This window comes from Anas platyrhynchos, chromosome 2 (assembly GCF_047663525.1).
Source record: "Anas platyrhynchos isolate ZD024472 breed Pekin duck chromosome 2, IASCAAS_PekinDuck_T2T, whole genome shotgun sequence".
NCBI classification, from domain to species: Eukaryota; Metazoa; Chordata; class Aves; order Anseriformes; family Anatidae; genus Anas; species Anas platyrhynchos.
This window is the reverse complement of record NC_092588.1, coordinates 143,749,800-143,765,051: the sequence shown is the minus strand read 5'-3', so window position 1 is coordinate 143,765,051 and position 15,252 is coordinate 143,749,800. Positions and strand designations below refer to the sequence as shown.

Sequence of the window (15,252 nt, the reverse complement as noted above, 5' to 3'; positions counted from 1 at the left end):
TTCACCCAACGGCTCGGGAACTTCTCACTCACAGCGTGGAGTGTGTGACTCCAGTTGTGAAGGAGAAAGACTAGTGAAAAAGGAACGGCCACTGCAGAGCACATTCAGTCCTCGTGTGGCTGAGGAGCATGCACTTCTTCAAGCTAAGTCCCCAGGAACTGCACACATTGAAGTGGGTTAGCCCCGGCTGTCCAGCCCGTTCTCCCTGATCACAGTGGTATCAGGTTTTTCTGCTCAGGAACAATATGTGGAATTGGAGTTCTGTGTTATTTGAAGCTTTTTCTTTCTTTTTTTTTTTTTTTTTCCTTCCTTTTATTTTTTAAATTTATTTAACTTTATTTAACTTTTTATTTGACATTTATTTAACACTTCGGGTTATTACTCTGCATGCTTTTATACTTTCCTCTATAAATATATGTCTCACAGGTCTTAAGGAGATGACTTAGCAGTCGGGGGTTCTGGTGTAAGGTCAATAACAAACGTGTAATATACAGGAATTGATTTTTTTTTTTCTTCTTACCTACCATACATCTGGCTTTCACCAGATGTGTCCTTTATTTATTTATTCGTTTTATTGTTGTTGTTCTTGGTAATTTTATCGAGGCAGGACTTGAGAGTACTGGCAATTGTCTGGTACAGCCTGACCAAAATAGCGACCCTGCCTGAGCTGCTGGGTATCTAGAAATCCTCGGCACATCACCGTGCACTGCAGCTCGGCTCCATGAAGTATTTCCACAGCACTTCCACAGAGGTGGGCCTTCCCAGCATATGCTGCCCAGATGAGCTGCACAGCACAGAGTAAACCCACTTACTGTGAGAAGTCAGATTAACTATATAATTTATGCTCTGGACATCTGATACTTTAACATGCTGGGCCCACGGTTATTTTCTATTCTGCACATGCTCGTAGCCTTCTAACGGGCATTTCTTGGGCTCGAAACGACTGACTTTTTATTTACTTGTTTCCACATCTCTCTATGGTGAGACAGGGCTGCTTGGAAATAACCAATTTTTGTTTGGGATCCGTTCATACCATTCTGCAAGGCTTGGTTGTAGGTGGTCAGCTCTGCTGGCATCCCAACCGCTGAGCTCAGTGGAATGTTGGAGCGCAGGAATTTTGGAGGCACACTGAATAAAGCTTTCAGCTACCGACAGCATCTGAAGAACATCAAGAAAATGTTGAAAGGAGCCTAGGTAAATATCCGTCAGAAACTGGCTGGCATTGCCATCTGGATTTCAGCACAGGCAATGGGTCTGTCTGCCACAGAGTTTTCTTCACATTATTTGGTGTAATGGTCCTCACATGGAGCTCATAGTTATTAAAATAAATAGTGCTTTTAGGATAATATTTGGGATTTTGAACTCCATTCTTCTTTGGCTTCCAGTGCCATCTAACTATCTCATGGCAAATTCCACAGTGACAAGAAACATCACCTCATACTAGCAATCCCATTTTGCTGTTCATAGCAATTGCATGAGTTACTGGCGTTGAATCTGGGCTGTCTGTAGAGTCTAAAAGGAACTGAATGGTGATCTTCCAGTTCCAGAAGTTCCACTGACAATACTGGGCTGCACTCAAGTGACCGTGACCCATGTGGCCCCATGGGTCAGCTGTGCTCACTGCTCAGAGATCCAGTGACGCTCTCTGCATGAAGCTGTGTCTTGGTCTCTTCAGCTGGAGCTGGATTTGTTGAGTTCTGAAGCCAAGAGGTGGAAGTGGATGGTCCCAAATGATCTGCTACCAATAATCATTTCTCTTTAGCATTCTTGTACAGCTTAAACACAGACTTCCCATGAAGACCCACAATGACAAATACTTAAATATATGTGAGAACACAACCTTTTAAAATAATCCCAAGTCTTACAGCTGCCAATATCATGCAAACATACAGTATGAATCATGTTAGCACTCTGGAAAAGTCTGAGTTTCTTGCAGCCTTTCAGTAGGATCCTGCAATTTAATAGCTCATTCATTATGTATATTCCCTCTGTCACAGATGTGTTATCAACAGATATGAGAGAGGCTAGGGGGAAAAAAAAAAAAGAAATCAGTCAAGTGTAGATATTTCTTACAAACAGTCTGCATCAGAGGATATTAGAGTGGAGAAGGCAAAGCCGTAGCTTAGGGTGACTTCTGTCTGTAAGAATGAAAATATTTGCAGTCTTGCTTGCCATGTTTGTAGTCAGAAGAGCTATATGGAACCTTACATCTCATCTGTGTGAAATAAAGATCCCATTTTGGCTTGCCTAAAGCAACTTTTCAGGGAAATAGAATAAGGTTATTTGAATAGGAAAGCCCTAATTTAAACAAGTAACACTCTGTACAACTCAGAGCTTTTTCAGCAAACTGAATTCAAGAAGGAACAAAAAGACTAAACAGAGATGTTTTGTCTCCTAATGAAACACCCCAACCTCTTGGCTAAATAAAACTTTAAAGGCAGGAATTTAATGGAAAGACACATTTTATGAAGCAAATACTTGTTTACTACCAAGTGATGCAGTGAGTAGTTTGGCAACCTAGCAGTTACTCCTTGCATGATTGTATTGTGAACTTTCACGTGAAAAGCACGACCAGTCTCAGTGCGTTGTACAACAGAAATGCTGTCTTTGGTATAAACTCATTTTGTTGTGCTCTTAATTATTCAGTTTGTCTGCAGTGTGAGCCAGTGACATGTGATAGAAAACACAGCATGTGGCATCACCTACAACTCCCATATGCAAAAAAATGGTGGTGAGGGTGACACTCGGTTGAAAACTCAATACACAATTTGCGTGAGATCTACTGCATACATTTTTGAAGTGATCCAGAACATTGCCACTATGCTGTAAGCAGTAAAGCACAAATTAAAAAAAAAATAATATTGAAAGGAAAAGCTTGCAAGTTCATTTGTGATGTTGACATGTAATTTCATACACACGTTCCCCCAAGCCCCCGTGATATTGTTATCAGGGATTTGTGTCACACGAAAAGCAATGGGTAAGCATAACAATCCCATCTGTGACACTGCATCAAGGAGCAATTTCCATAATACTTTGCAAAGATCAGAAATTATTTAGTGATGAAATGCATTCTCCAAACCAATAGTGAAAGCACCTCAAATCAAGGACACATTCTTTCTGACTTCTATCTTATTCACTTGTTTCATTAAGCCCCAGTTAAACACGGCAGTGAAATAGCTAGGAACTCTTCACAGTATACAATAGTAATACTTGAAGATTTTAAGTTAAACATATACTGAAATGATTTGCCAAATTTAGGCTTTATATATACTGAAAAGTGATCTCAAAGTCCAGGACAAGCTGTGATTGAAACAGGTTTGTGGCAAAAAGTAATGTTGGTACTTTAAGCTGTATTTTTGCTTCTTTTTGCCAGATATTTGGAGGCCTAGCAAGTACAATAATAGCAGCGGAAAAAAAAAAAAAAAAAAAAAAAAAAGATAAAAAAAGGGGAAAAAAATCTGTAATCCATCATAATCTGGCAACAGGTATCTTTTCACTAACAGGTTGCAAAGACTGGTTACTCAATTTGGAGATGACCACGGGTGCACCTAATGACTGGGAAAAGCCCTGCAGCCCAGTTGCATTAACTATGAGCACCATCATCATGCTGGGACAGTAGAGAAGAGCTAGAGCAGGACCAGTCACACTGGAGAACATTTCTCAAAGCTCTGCGGGACTAATGTCATGGAAAGGCCACGAGCAGTGGGCTGCCAAACCGCACTTTGAGACCTTTCTTCTACTGTAAAGTAAAGGCTATGTACAGTACAAGGCAGTGGAAAGTCAGGCTCCAAAGTTATCCTTCACTAAATGTAAAATGTTTGCATTTTAGCCAATTAAAATATCTCAGTGCATTCAAATAATCTGTAAACCCATGACTCTGGAGCCTGTCCAAAACCAATAAAAAAAAAAAAAAAGCCAGTACCTGTAACAAAGGCGTCGTGAGTCAAGGAATATGAAATGTGCTGTACAGGTCTATGTAATGAAATCCTGTGCTTCTCTGGTTTTTACTACCAGGCATAATTATCAGCTATCTTTACACCCAGGTCCAATTTCCTACATTCTTCTTAACCACTCTCACTAATGCAAAAAACCCCACCAACCTGATGTGAGTATAATTATATTTTATTAAACTAAGCCATGAAAGAACCCTAAAATATTGTATTTTACACTAGAAGCACTAAGGAAAGCAGTGAATAATAACTCTTCCCTTGGACAATGCTATTGTCTGTGAGTGGGTGGGGTTCATGGTGCTGTGTGTGTGCAGGTCATCAATGCAAAAACACAAGCAGTGAAAGCTCAGATAACCAAGGAGAGACCTCACCACCACAACAAGGGTGCTTCTGCAGATTTACCAAGTTATTTTATCCCAGTGGAAATAGTGCCAAAGAGTAGAGAAAGTGTGTAGCTGAATGTCTTATGGATGGGGACAAGGACTGTGTAAGTTTGTTCCTCAGACATTCCTTGTTGTCTTATCTCCTGCTCATTTATTAACACTTGAGCCCAAGTAAAAATTAGCAGTTGTGAAAACTGGGGGAAGACTGAAGTTCTTCTATTCTTATATGGCCTTTTTTACGCTGCCAAGGTGGCACAAAGGAGCAGGCAAACATTTTGTAAATAAATGTTTTCCATTTTGAAACTGCTCGTTCATCAGTGGGAGTAAGTCTAGGTGGATATTTGTATTGGAAATATTCATGGTTATGTAAAAGGAAATTTGGTTAAGGCACATTGCAGAGCTTTTGGAGTGGAATGTTTCTCATCTATTACTCCTCTTTCAGAAAAGCTCTTATTAAAAAAAAAAAAAAAAAGCCTTTGTTTTTTTCATTATTATTTTAACAAAATGATGTATTTCTATTGACATGACTTTTTTTTTTTTTTTTTTTTTTTTTTATGGGAATTTACAAATTATATGACTTTTTCCCCTGTAAACTTGGATATATATAAAAATGCCAGAACTTCCTGCGAATTACCCTTTAGATTGGGAAATGTTTGCTAATCTTAGTAACTACCCAATAAACCCAAACTTGCAAGGAGAAAAAAAAAAAAAAAGAGAGAGAGAGAGAAGAAATAATTTATGTAGATTTTTATAATGAGCATGTCATCAATAACTCAAACATACAAGCTGTTGTCCCTCTAACAGAAATTATATATGGGAACTTTCTAGCCATAAGCCTCTATCATCCCTCTGATGTCGTACAAAAGAGGCATCAGTGGCAAGGTACAACCCATTCTTCAAGTCCTTATTTTTTTTTCAGCAAACTGGAATAAGAAGATAGGTTTTGTTTAAATCTGTAGCAAAAATAACTCAAAATCATGGAATCTGAATGTCACCATTTGGGGCCTTTTAAAGCTGCATTACTGTGCTCAGCTGTACTATTTCAACTGCTCGTTATTGGCATACTTAAATATTCATCTACAAACTTGGAAATCTCAATTTTCCTTCTGATTTGAGTGTCTGTAATTTATTCACCCAAAGCCTTTTTTTTTTTTTTTTTTTTAAGTAAATTTAACAAATGGTATCTCTTTCTTTCAAATCCCTTTTCAGAAGATTAAAAGAGGGAATATCTAAAGAGGACGTAATATCTTAAGGCATTCACCTGCTTAATAAGATTGATCCTTCCTAAGAAGACTATGGATAACTCAAGCCATCTGACTGAATCACTTTTAATTTCTAAAAATGCCTGCATCAGATTGTATACGCTAACAACATGGACAAAGAGAGAAAGACAGTTAACTTCTGGTAGACTGAAGACCAGAGAAAGAATTGTTAATGATTCTGTGTTACTGATACTTCTCTTGTTCTTTTTTTTTTTTCCTTTTTTTTTTTTTTCTTTCTTTTTTCTTCCTTTCTTTTTTTTTTTTAATGTCAAAAGAAACTAAACAAAAGTTCATGACTTTATTTATTCCAAGAATGTGTAAATCTGGATGCACAAAGAAGTAACACACTATCTACACAAAACATTTCAACTTGAAGGCTCCTCCTACTTGCATTTACTGGATTGCAGCCAAAGAGTCGTAACTGCCAAATTTTTCTCTAACAGAAAATCCATCTGAGCAGAATTTAGTATTGGCAGAGGATATTTGGAGACATGTGTGAAAAATTAGGAACCCTTTAAGGGAAGAAGTCACCCAATTAAAAACGTGAAGAAAATAATCTATTATTCATTCCCATCAAATCCCTTTTGATTTCAAGCACCAAAATAATGGCTGGATCAGACCCCAGCTGAGTTTTGAGCTGGCTGAACTGTTTGTTGTGGATTTAGCATTATTTTTTTGGAGAGGGGAAAATTCTGAATTGAGATTTTAACGTGTTTGGTTTTACTTTTTCAGTTCTTTCTTTGTGGAATATCTTGCAAAAATAACATTCAGTCCTTTGGCTGTTAGAAAGAGCTTCCTTTGAGCATTTCAGCATATTTATCCATGTCGTGTGTTTGTACTTTCACATGCTGTTTTCCTTGACTGGATGACTCTTAAATATTAAATAGGATCATAAATCAGTGAAAAAAAAATACCAAACTGTCACATATTCTGTTTCAAGAGGATAATCGCTTTCTTAAAATGTATGAAATATTTGTAATCACAGGCTTTTGAGGGAAACGCTAATTTGATAAATAAAGCAATAATAATAATAATTTAAAAATCACATTCTGCAGCTTGTTAACAACCACGTTTCCTACTTAAAAAGCTTTTTGTTTTGCTTCACAAATACTGACTCCACCCTACTACAATGTATGCGGTACTGGACCTGTAGAATGGAAATCAATGATTTTTTTTCGGACCAAAAAAGAATGGAAAAAAAGTTTGAAGTTCCTTTTTTTTTTTTTTTTTTTTTTTTTTTTTTCCCTGAAATAAAGCAAAATGTTTAATTTTGCAACTTTGTAATTATTAATCAAAATTACTTTCTACTTGAAAGTAACGGCCCTCATTTATTTTATTATTTTTTAACATTTTTTTCTAATTTCCAAAGGTAAATATTTAATTTTCAACATTATGAAACAGAAGCCTTGGGGTGGTATTCATCTGACCCAGGTATATGCATCACTGTCTTAAATGCATGTCCTTGAAGGAAGCAAATTGACCTCCAGACATGCCTGTTCCTCTGCCCTGACTATAGCTATGGTAGCTATCGAGTTAGACATAATGCGTGACTTAGACTTGGCTACAGATAAATATTTTCCAAAAAAGAAACCCCTCCCAAACCTGTCTTTTTTTGGAGTAGGTTTGAAATTACTTCACATATTGAACTCTTAAATTTGTGATTACTTGTCAGTCCAAGCCTGAATTATTCCACATATTTGGTCCAGCCCCACTTCTGAAGCATGCCCCAGAGAGAGAGAAAAATGATCGTAGCGTCTTTACTTCTCCACAGAATTTGAGTTCTATTATTTCATCTCCAGTTATATCTCTTTTATCATAGCTGCAGGGTATGTTACAGAGTTACTCTTTACTCTGCTAATCAAGAAGAATGTGGCCATTATTCTCCAGGTTTCCTTCATGGAGGCGGTCACCATTCCTGGGCGTATGCAAGCGAAATGTTCTCCTCACCAGACATATCATTGGAAGGCTGAACAAAAGCAGCACGGTGAATTGCCAGCCTCACAGCTTCTGAGATTGATTAGATAGGGATTTATGCATCCCAGAATGAAAGACAAACATGAAGATATCCTTTGGGAGCGTCTTCTGTAACTGGTGTGAGACAGCTGATAAATTATTCTGATATTTGGTGGCAAGAACTTAGCAAAGGTCTTGGCTTTGCTGGAAAGCTGCTGGATCTCAGGAGCCTCAGGCATAGGCAGTCACAGCATCCCAGAAACTCACAGCTAGTGAAGACAAAATAACTTTACAATAAATATGAAATACATAGCCTATATTCCTATATTGGCAAAACTACTTGAAATAATGAAAATTATTATAGTATTTTTTGTTCCTCGTGCAAGTTGTGGTATGCCTGTCACCTTGTGTCTGGTTTGACAATGAGTTATAAGGTTTTTTTATAGAAACAAAGCATAATTTAGGTTAGAAAGGATTTCTGGAGGTCATCTAGCCTAATCCTCTGCTCAGAACAAGACTAGTTCAGTATTAGATCGGGTTGCTCAGGGCTTTGTCTGGTTGAGTTTTGAGTCTCTGCCTCAAGAGACTTGGACAACTTATCTTTGGACATCTTTTCTGATGTTTGGCCACCCTCGTAATGAGGACTATTTTTTTTATTATTATTATTTTTTTTTTCCTATTTGGCATTTCCTTCTTGCAGTTCATCTCTGTTGCCTCTTTTGCTGTTGACCTCTAGAAAGTATCTCTGTCTTCTCTATAACTGAATTAGAATTAGGATTGCTGCCTTAAAAAATCCCAGGCCCTTGAAGTATATTTTTATTTGTATAATTGCTGATACATTTGCTGTAACCTGATCATCCCAAAAGAGAACTGCCTGAAAAATGTAACCAGCCTTTCTGGTCTGTGGGAGGGTGGATTGCTCCATTGAGGTAGCCAAATTTAACAAGGAAAAGAACTGGATTTAGCAACCATATCAAAAGCAGACATTGTCTCGAGAGACATAAGACTCACATTCCAACCATATACCAGCCAAGGCAGGTAGCACAAACAAGTTTCTAAATCCCTATTTAAGGGTGGAAAGAAAGTGTATTTCTTATCTCAGTTTTAAATCCAGAATCAGTAATCAGTATGCATGTGGGGTTACAAATTACACATACATTTCTGGAGCTGTGCCAGGGGACAACAGTGTGATGAAAATTAAGGCTGTGGACCTCTTTTCGTCAGAAAATATTCAGAGTTAACATAAAATATGGAACCTTAGAGTGGTTTGGGTTGGAAGGGACCTTTAGAGTTCCAATCCTATTGTCCTGGGCATGGACATTTTCCACCAGATCAGGTTGTTTAAGGCTCCATCCAACCTGATCTTGAACACTCCCAAGGATGGGGCATGACCACAGGGTGTGAAAATTATGACACATGTTAGTAAAGGGCCATTAAGAAGGTTAAGAGGCTGGAAGACATGACTGGAATTAAAATACCAGGTTCTTCCTTGACTTAAGTAGAACAGCACCAATGTGGACCAGCAGGTTACTCTTCCCTTAACTTCACATTCAAATCAGAGAACATCCAAGGAACCCAGTCCTACTTCCATGTTCATGGGATCTGTTTTAAACACCATAGAGGAAACTGGTCCTGTGCTCCGGGCTTATCCATCACTTTCTCTTGCACGTGCAAGCTCCAGATTGAGCATCGAATGCAGAATGAAGTAAGTTAATGAGCTGAAGCGAGGAGCAAGCTGGAGAGTTCATCTCAGGACCTTTTACCCGCTCCCTGCAGCAGGGAGAAATTTAATCCCACCTCTGGGAGAGTCCAGGGCTGGGTGCTCACTCCTGTGGGATGACTGATGGTCTTGGCTGCCTGCTGGTTGCTGTTTTGCTCCTGAGAGGGAGAGCTGAATGACTTGCCCTGACCCTATGAGCTCCGGCCATGGTCTGAAGCTGAGACAGTGCCAACGCGCTTCCTGCAGCAAGGCTGATGTATTTTTATCTCATCTTTGTAAGCAACACCACCACCAACTGCAACACCAGCTGCAGGGGAGAAGAGAACCCCTGCCAGGTACGGGGTTGTTTTTATGCATACTGGGATTTGACTTGTTTGTTGAAGGAAGTGAAAGTCGATTTGTCGTGTCACGGCACTCCTGCCCATTCAGCGAGCAGTGGGAAAGAGTCCTTTCCCTTCCAGTCAGACCCGGTGTCACTGCTGGGGCAGCGGGCACAAGGAGGAAGTTACCAATCTCTTAACCAACCTGGCTTCTGACCACATTTCCTCAGCTATGTAATTCTCTCTTGCTTATCTAAGCAGACCTTGAGAATTTCACACATTTCTCTGGGACTCCCAGACCTATGCCCAGAAGGCAAAACCAATTTATAACATAAATGATTAAGATAAATAGTATTATAAGTTAATATAGTAGAGCAATTACAATAATAATTATTATTCTATTTTAGACCCCACTATATAGGCAAATGCACGTAGCTAGCTGGGCTGCCAGTGTCCAGAATATTTTCCTGTGTGCCCTGTGCAAAGGCAGATCTTCTCTCCTGCTCCGGTGTGTGTGCAGCAAACTTAGTATCTACCCTACAAGGTATGCATCGAGCTGTTGAGGTGCATGATGTCCATTATAACCCAAACATTTCAGATTTACATGACCCACAAAGACAAAGCAGCTACGGCTCTGGTGAGTGGTTTATTTGGGAGCCTCAATTCTTGCCCTGCATGATTTTGTTAGTTCCTTGCTGTTGAGCTTGTAACACTTCTGATCTTTCTTTCTCTTGATAGTCTTGCCACTCTGCCTGTTTTGTTTTAAAAAGGAGTTAGTGCAGAAGTTTCCAAGGGATAATTATCTGGGGAAATACTTGTGTTCTCTGGAAGCCAGCATCGTGAAATACCTGTGGATTTACTTCAAAGGAGAAGACAGTTTAAATACAGAAACACTGGCAAATTAGCTCATTTCTATTTTTTTTATGTCTATTTTAGATTTGTAGCTACAGGCAATACTTAATGTAGGGTAAACTTTGGCTTAAGGAGGCACCATTGTTTGCTATAAGACGAGGGTCAGAAATAAGTTCTGGAAACCATTTGTCAATAAAATCCCGATAAAACTAGGAAGCTATTTGCGTGCTTTTGTGTGGTTTGACACTAAGCCTTGTAAAGCACTATTCAGCGTGGTGAGAGCCACCAAGTGGATCTCAAAAAGGGACACTGCTAAAAGGTTTCAAAACTCAAACTCTGAGCTGGAGCATCAGACACTCAGCTGAGCCATATTCTGGGAAGAAGCTGGAACTGTCTCATAGCCACTTAACAGAGGGAACTGTAGCTAGGAAACCATATGGACTCATGGAAATGAACTTCACTATGTAAAAGTGATGTACAGAGCAAAATAACAAGTGATGCTTGCCACCTGTTCAGGATGAAAGGATACCTTGAAATCCTAGGAGGGTGAAAAAAGAAGCAGATGAAAAGAATACTTCTCTGAAGATGGTTTGCAGTGGATTGTTGTCCCTGGAGAAGGATAGGTATGTCTTGACTGGGCAGTGAGCCTGTACACGAACAGCAGTTGTGATGTTAGCACCATGCCTGCATTCCCTAGTACATTTAAAGCATCAGGCAGTGGAGCAAAGTGTTGGTCATGGAAGAAAAGAGCCAGCAGCACTTGTGGCTTTGAGACAGCAGGAGCTTTGGGGCCTGGAAAACAAAGATGGGCAGTTAATTAACTGGGTAGAAAGATTTTTTTTTATTATTATTATTATTTTATTTATTTATTTATTTTGGTGCTCTGGTTCTCTTCGTTTTGGAAAGATTTGGGCTTATTCAGGCTGGCTTGGCTTTTGGGTTAGAAGAAGGCCTGGCTGCTCTGCCCAGAGGTAATCTGTGATGGTCTTCACCAAAATCACCTGTACCAGCTCTGACAGCACTCTCGAGGTTAGTCTGGCTCAGGGCTCTGTGGGAGCTGCTCAGGGAAGGCAAGCTGCACAGTTCCCTGGCCAGTCCTTTTCCCAGACGAGTAAAAGAGCCAGAACAGGTCCCTTCTGTGTGAAGAAGGAAATCAGAAAGGCTGGTACCCAGCTTTTTTTTTTTTTTTTTTTTTTAAGGAACCGAGTTCGTAGCAGAAGAGAGAAGCCATCAGTTTCCTGCCCTGTTGCTGTTGAATGAGTGAGCTCAGCTTTTCCTCTTGCTCGCTTTTTGCTCTTTTGTATTCCCTCTCTCCACATCTCATTCAGAGTCCTGAGTGCACCACAGGCCATAATTGCCCCCATCTTTCCTCCTATTCCAATATTCCCTCCTGTCTCCTGTTTCAGCAATATTTTCCCCCTGACGTCCCCTGAATGCAGGTTTATGTAATATAATTAAAGCAAACGAGTCAGAAAGAAATGGAGCTAACAAGCCATGCATCTCTCATCACCCCCTCCCTTGATTTGTCCCTGCTATTATATCCCACAAACATGACCATTGTTTCTCCTTTTAACTTGCAAGCCATTAAGGCCAGGAACTGCATCCTTGTATGCATTAGGGCAGCAAACCATTCAGTGGGGACCTAATTTCTGCTTGGGGCATTGCCATAATATTAATTACAATAATTGAGAGTCTCAGGTGTGCTTTGGCTGCAGCTGAACCATAACAAAAAGCAAGCCTGTAGACTACAAGCACGGCAGAAGCTTATTCAGCCCTGATACTGGAGTTTCTCCTTTTTGCCAAGGGTGGAATAACAGTTCATATTTTTCTTTCCTAAGGAAAGCAAGGAAGATCTCCTGTAGGAAAGCATAGGGGTCCTAGCCCAAGGTTTTCCTCACTAAGCTGGGCACAGAGCTGAGAAGTGCCACAGGGACAGCTCCATACTCCCCTCCTGGTACAGCCAGGTGAAAGCCATCCTCCAGGAACTTCCTAACACAACCTCATTCTTGATCTGCCCTTAGGCAGAGGATTTTTTTTAGGATTATGACATAGCATGCAAGAGCTGTCCTGGGATTTACTCTCCAGTACTTCAGCAAGTCCGTACTCAGTCCAAACTGCTGCTTCAGAGAGCTTTAAACCCCAAAGGGGGGTTGTGATTCCTTCGTATTTGCATTATTAATCCAGGTATGGCTTGAATTTCTGCTGATTTTGAGAGCCTTGCCTCCAAGGCAATTAAGCAGTCTGGCATCAGCTTTTAGACAAACCAATCCTTTTGTCAGGACACGCACGTCTATTTTGTCAGTAGCGGCGCCTGTATCGCTCTGCGAGGCAGCTATCTCGAGTCTGCACCTTGTAGATGAAGCCACGTTAGGTGGCATTTACCTTTGTACACTGGCACTGGTGGTTTGTACCCATGTGCACGGCAGCGCTGCCTGAGCAGTGAGTGGCAGCTCCCTTTTTGTGTCGTGACAGGGGAGCGTTGTAAGATTTGTCTAATGTTCACAACCACTGACTTCATTTGGTTTCCAGCTTCAAGACCGGGTCTGTCAAGCTGTCTTAATGCAGCAGAAAAGTATCAAGATCGAGAGCTAAGACGACAGGAATGCACAAACAGCTCGCTGGTTCATTAACTTGCAGACACTTTCTGGGAGTCTGGAAGTAAGGCTGTGGACTAACTTTGACTTCAGAAGATGAGGCTTACTCCCATCTCTCTGCCACAGCGTGTGTGCCTGGGCAAGAGGTTTCCCTTCTCTGCTTTACCTCCTACATGTGCTCTGTAAGTAACCAGGCCTTGGTTCTGAATCCCTGTAAAACTCCTGTTATATTAACTTATTTTTCAAATATTAAAACATGGTCACATGGAGGCTATAAACTGGTCTGAGAAGGCTGAACGGAAATGCAGTCCCACTCCTAACACCCTAATACGATGAGGATCTCTCCCTAAAGGGCTTCCCAAGATTACATGGCAAATCAAGTTAGAACCAAGAACAGGAAGCAGAAGATTTTAGTTTCTAGACTTGTTCTCAGAAATCGGCTCCTTGCTCTCATTCTGCTGGCTACCACAGCTAAGATAGACCCGAGGAACAAGGTGGACAGAGAACCAGAGATGGGGGAGGAGAAGAGGGCTTTGCTGGCACGGGGAGCGCGCAGCTCTGGCAGGACCTGTTTGGCCTTCCCTGCATCTCTGTGGAAAAAGGGAAGGAGCTTTGCAGAACTTGAGAGAGTCTTTCAGTTTTTAAAATGTAGTCACAAAACTGACCTAGCACAAGAAGCATTTGCACCTTAATCACATTGTGCTTTCCACATTTGATTAATGACCCACAGTATTTCGTTTCTCCTCTGACAGTGGTTAATACCAGATGTTTCAGAAAAGTGTGCAAGCAACCGTGTAAGTATGGGCTTTAAGGTTAGCCAGCCCAAGGCACGTTTCTTCCTAAAGCCAGGTAGCTGGCTTATGGCCTGGCCCATGAAGGTTTGTTTCCCTGCAGTCATGGTTCAAACAAAAATGCAATGATACACTGATTCCATAGATTACCTAATCACGGCACTGAATTAATTGTTATTCCAAAGTACAGCTTATTAGAAACAGAACAGGAAGGAATGTTTTGAACTGTCCTGGTTTCTAACCTATCCAGATGCACTGGAGACTTATTTTAAGCATTCTTCAAAGGGCGTTGTAAAAGAGTTTGAGGCTTGAAACTAGTGTCATTTGCATATATTTGGGGAGCCATGCATCTTTTTTCTACAGGCTCCCCCCACTAAAAGAAAATGAATACTCAGAAGAAGGTTTAGGTAGTCTTCATAGTTTTCAGAGTTGGAGCTTGGTCAAGTACCTGAAGGTTAATGTTTATTTGGCATTCACATATATCCCCATAACTCAACAGATGAGGAATGAGTGAAACTTTCACTCACAAAAATTCCCAGCTCTCTGACTTGAAGCACTGGCCAAAAACCCTGCAAGACCAGCTTTTCTTGTGATATTCTGGCATTTTTGATCCTGCTCCAAGGTGGTAATGGGAAGTATAAAAAATATAATAATAACAACTTACTCATTTCAGGTAGTTAATGTCTACCTCCAAAACAGTGTCTAGAAATGTCCTCATCTGATGATACTTGTCAAATCCTAGGGTATTTCTTCTGGATGGGGTAATTTTCTTCAGTGAATTGCTTCTGGAATCTCTCCATGTCTTTGATAAGAGAAAAATGGTCAGGTTAAATGAGGTTTTAAATGTTTTCACTGTAGCCATTAGCTCGTTTGCTCCTTCATAGTTTGCACCTGACTTCAAACACATCAGCCATACTCCTGTGCTTTTCCTACTTTGCTCTTTCAGCCAGTATACACCTGGAGATAGAAGGAAAAATATTTCACCTTCTGCTGTTCTCAGTCCTTCTCATAAGTTCCACAACAATAATGTCCAACCTTTTGATTGCTTTTAGAGGGTGGTGTCTGAGGACCCCACAAAGCCAGAAACATCTACTTCTCAGCAGCATCAGTGTAACGGGGGCACTTCTGCTTATGGATGTGCCCTCATGAGCATGGGCTGGCTGCAGCAGAAACTGTTACTTCTTCTTCTCAACACTTCGAGGCATTTTCTGTGCCTTGCCACTGTAGCAAGCTCCCTTTTGCATTGTGTCTGATCACAGTAAGTGGACTGTATGTAAGTTATTTCATAGATCACACTTCAAGACACGGTGGGTAGGCTACTTTGCTTTCACAAGCTAGAGCAAAGTCAAATTTAGCCAAGCTATGCTGAGTCCTAATCTGAAAGGATTAACAAAAATGGCAAAGATGGTTTGTAACCATCTTTCAGC

At 40.4% G+C, this 15,252-nt stretch overlaps 1 long non-coding RNA gene across 1 annotated transcript; it reads right to left on the bottom strand.

The window, feature by feature from the left end:
* Nucleotides 1-8,965: 8,965 nt before the first annotated feature.
* LOC106019626 (uncharacterized) lies at nucleotides 8,966-14,720 on the bottom strand. The gene is made up of 3 exons (XR_002405788.4): nucleotides 14,490-14,720; nucleotides 10,970-11,232; nucleotides 8,966-10,447 (listed from the first exon to the last, which is right to left on the bottom strand). It is a non-coding gene; the product is annotated as an uncharacterized lncRNA (long non-coding RNA).
* Nucleotides 14,721-15,252: the final 532 nt, after the last annotated feature.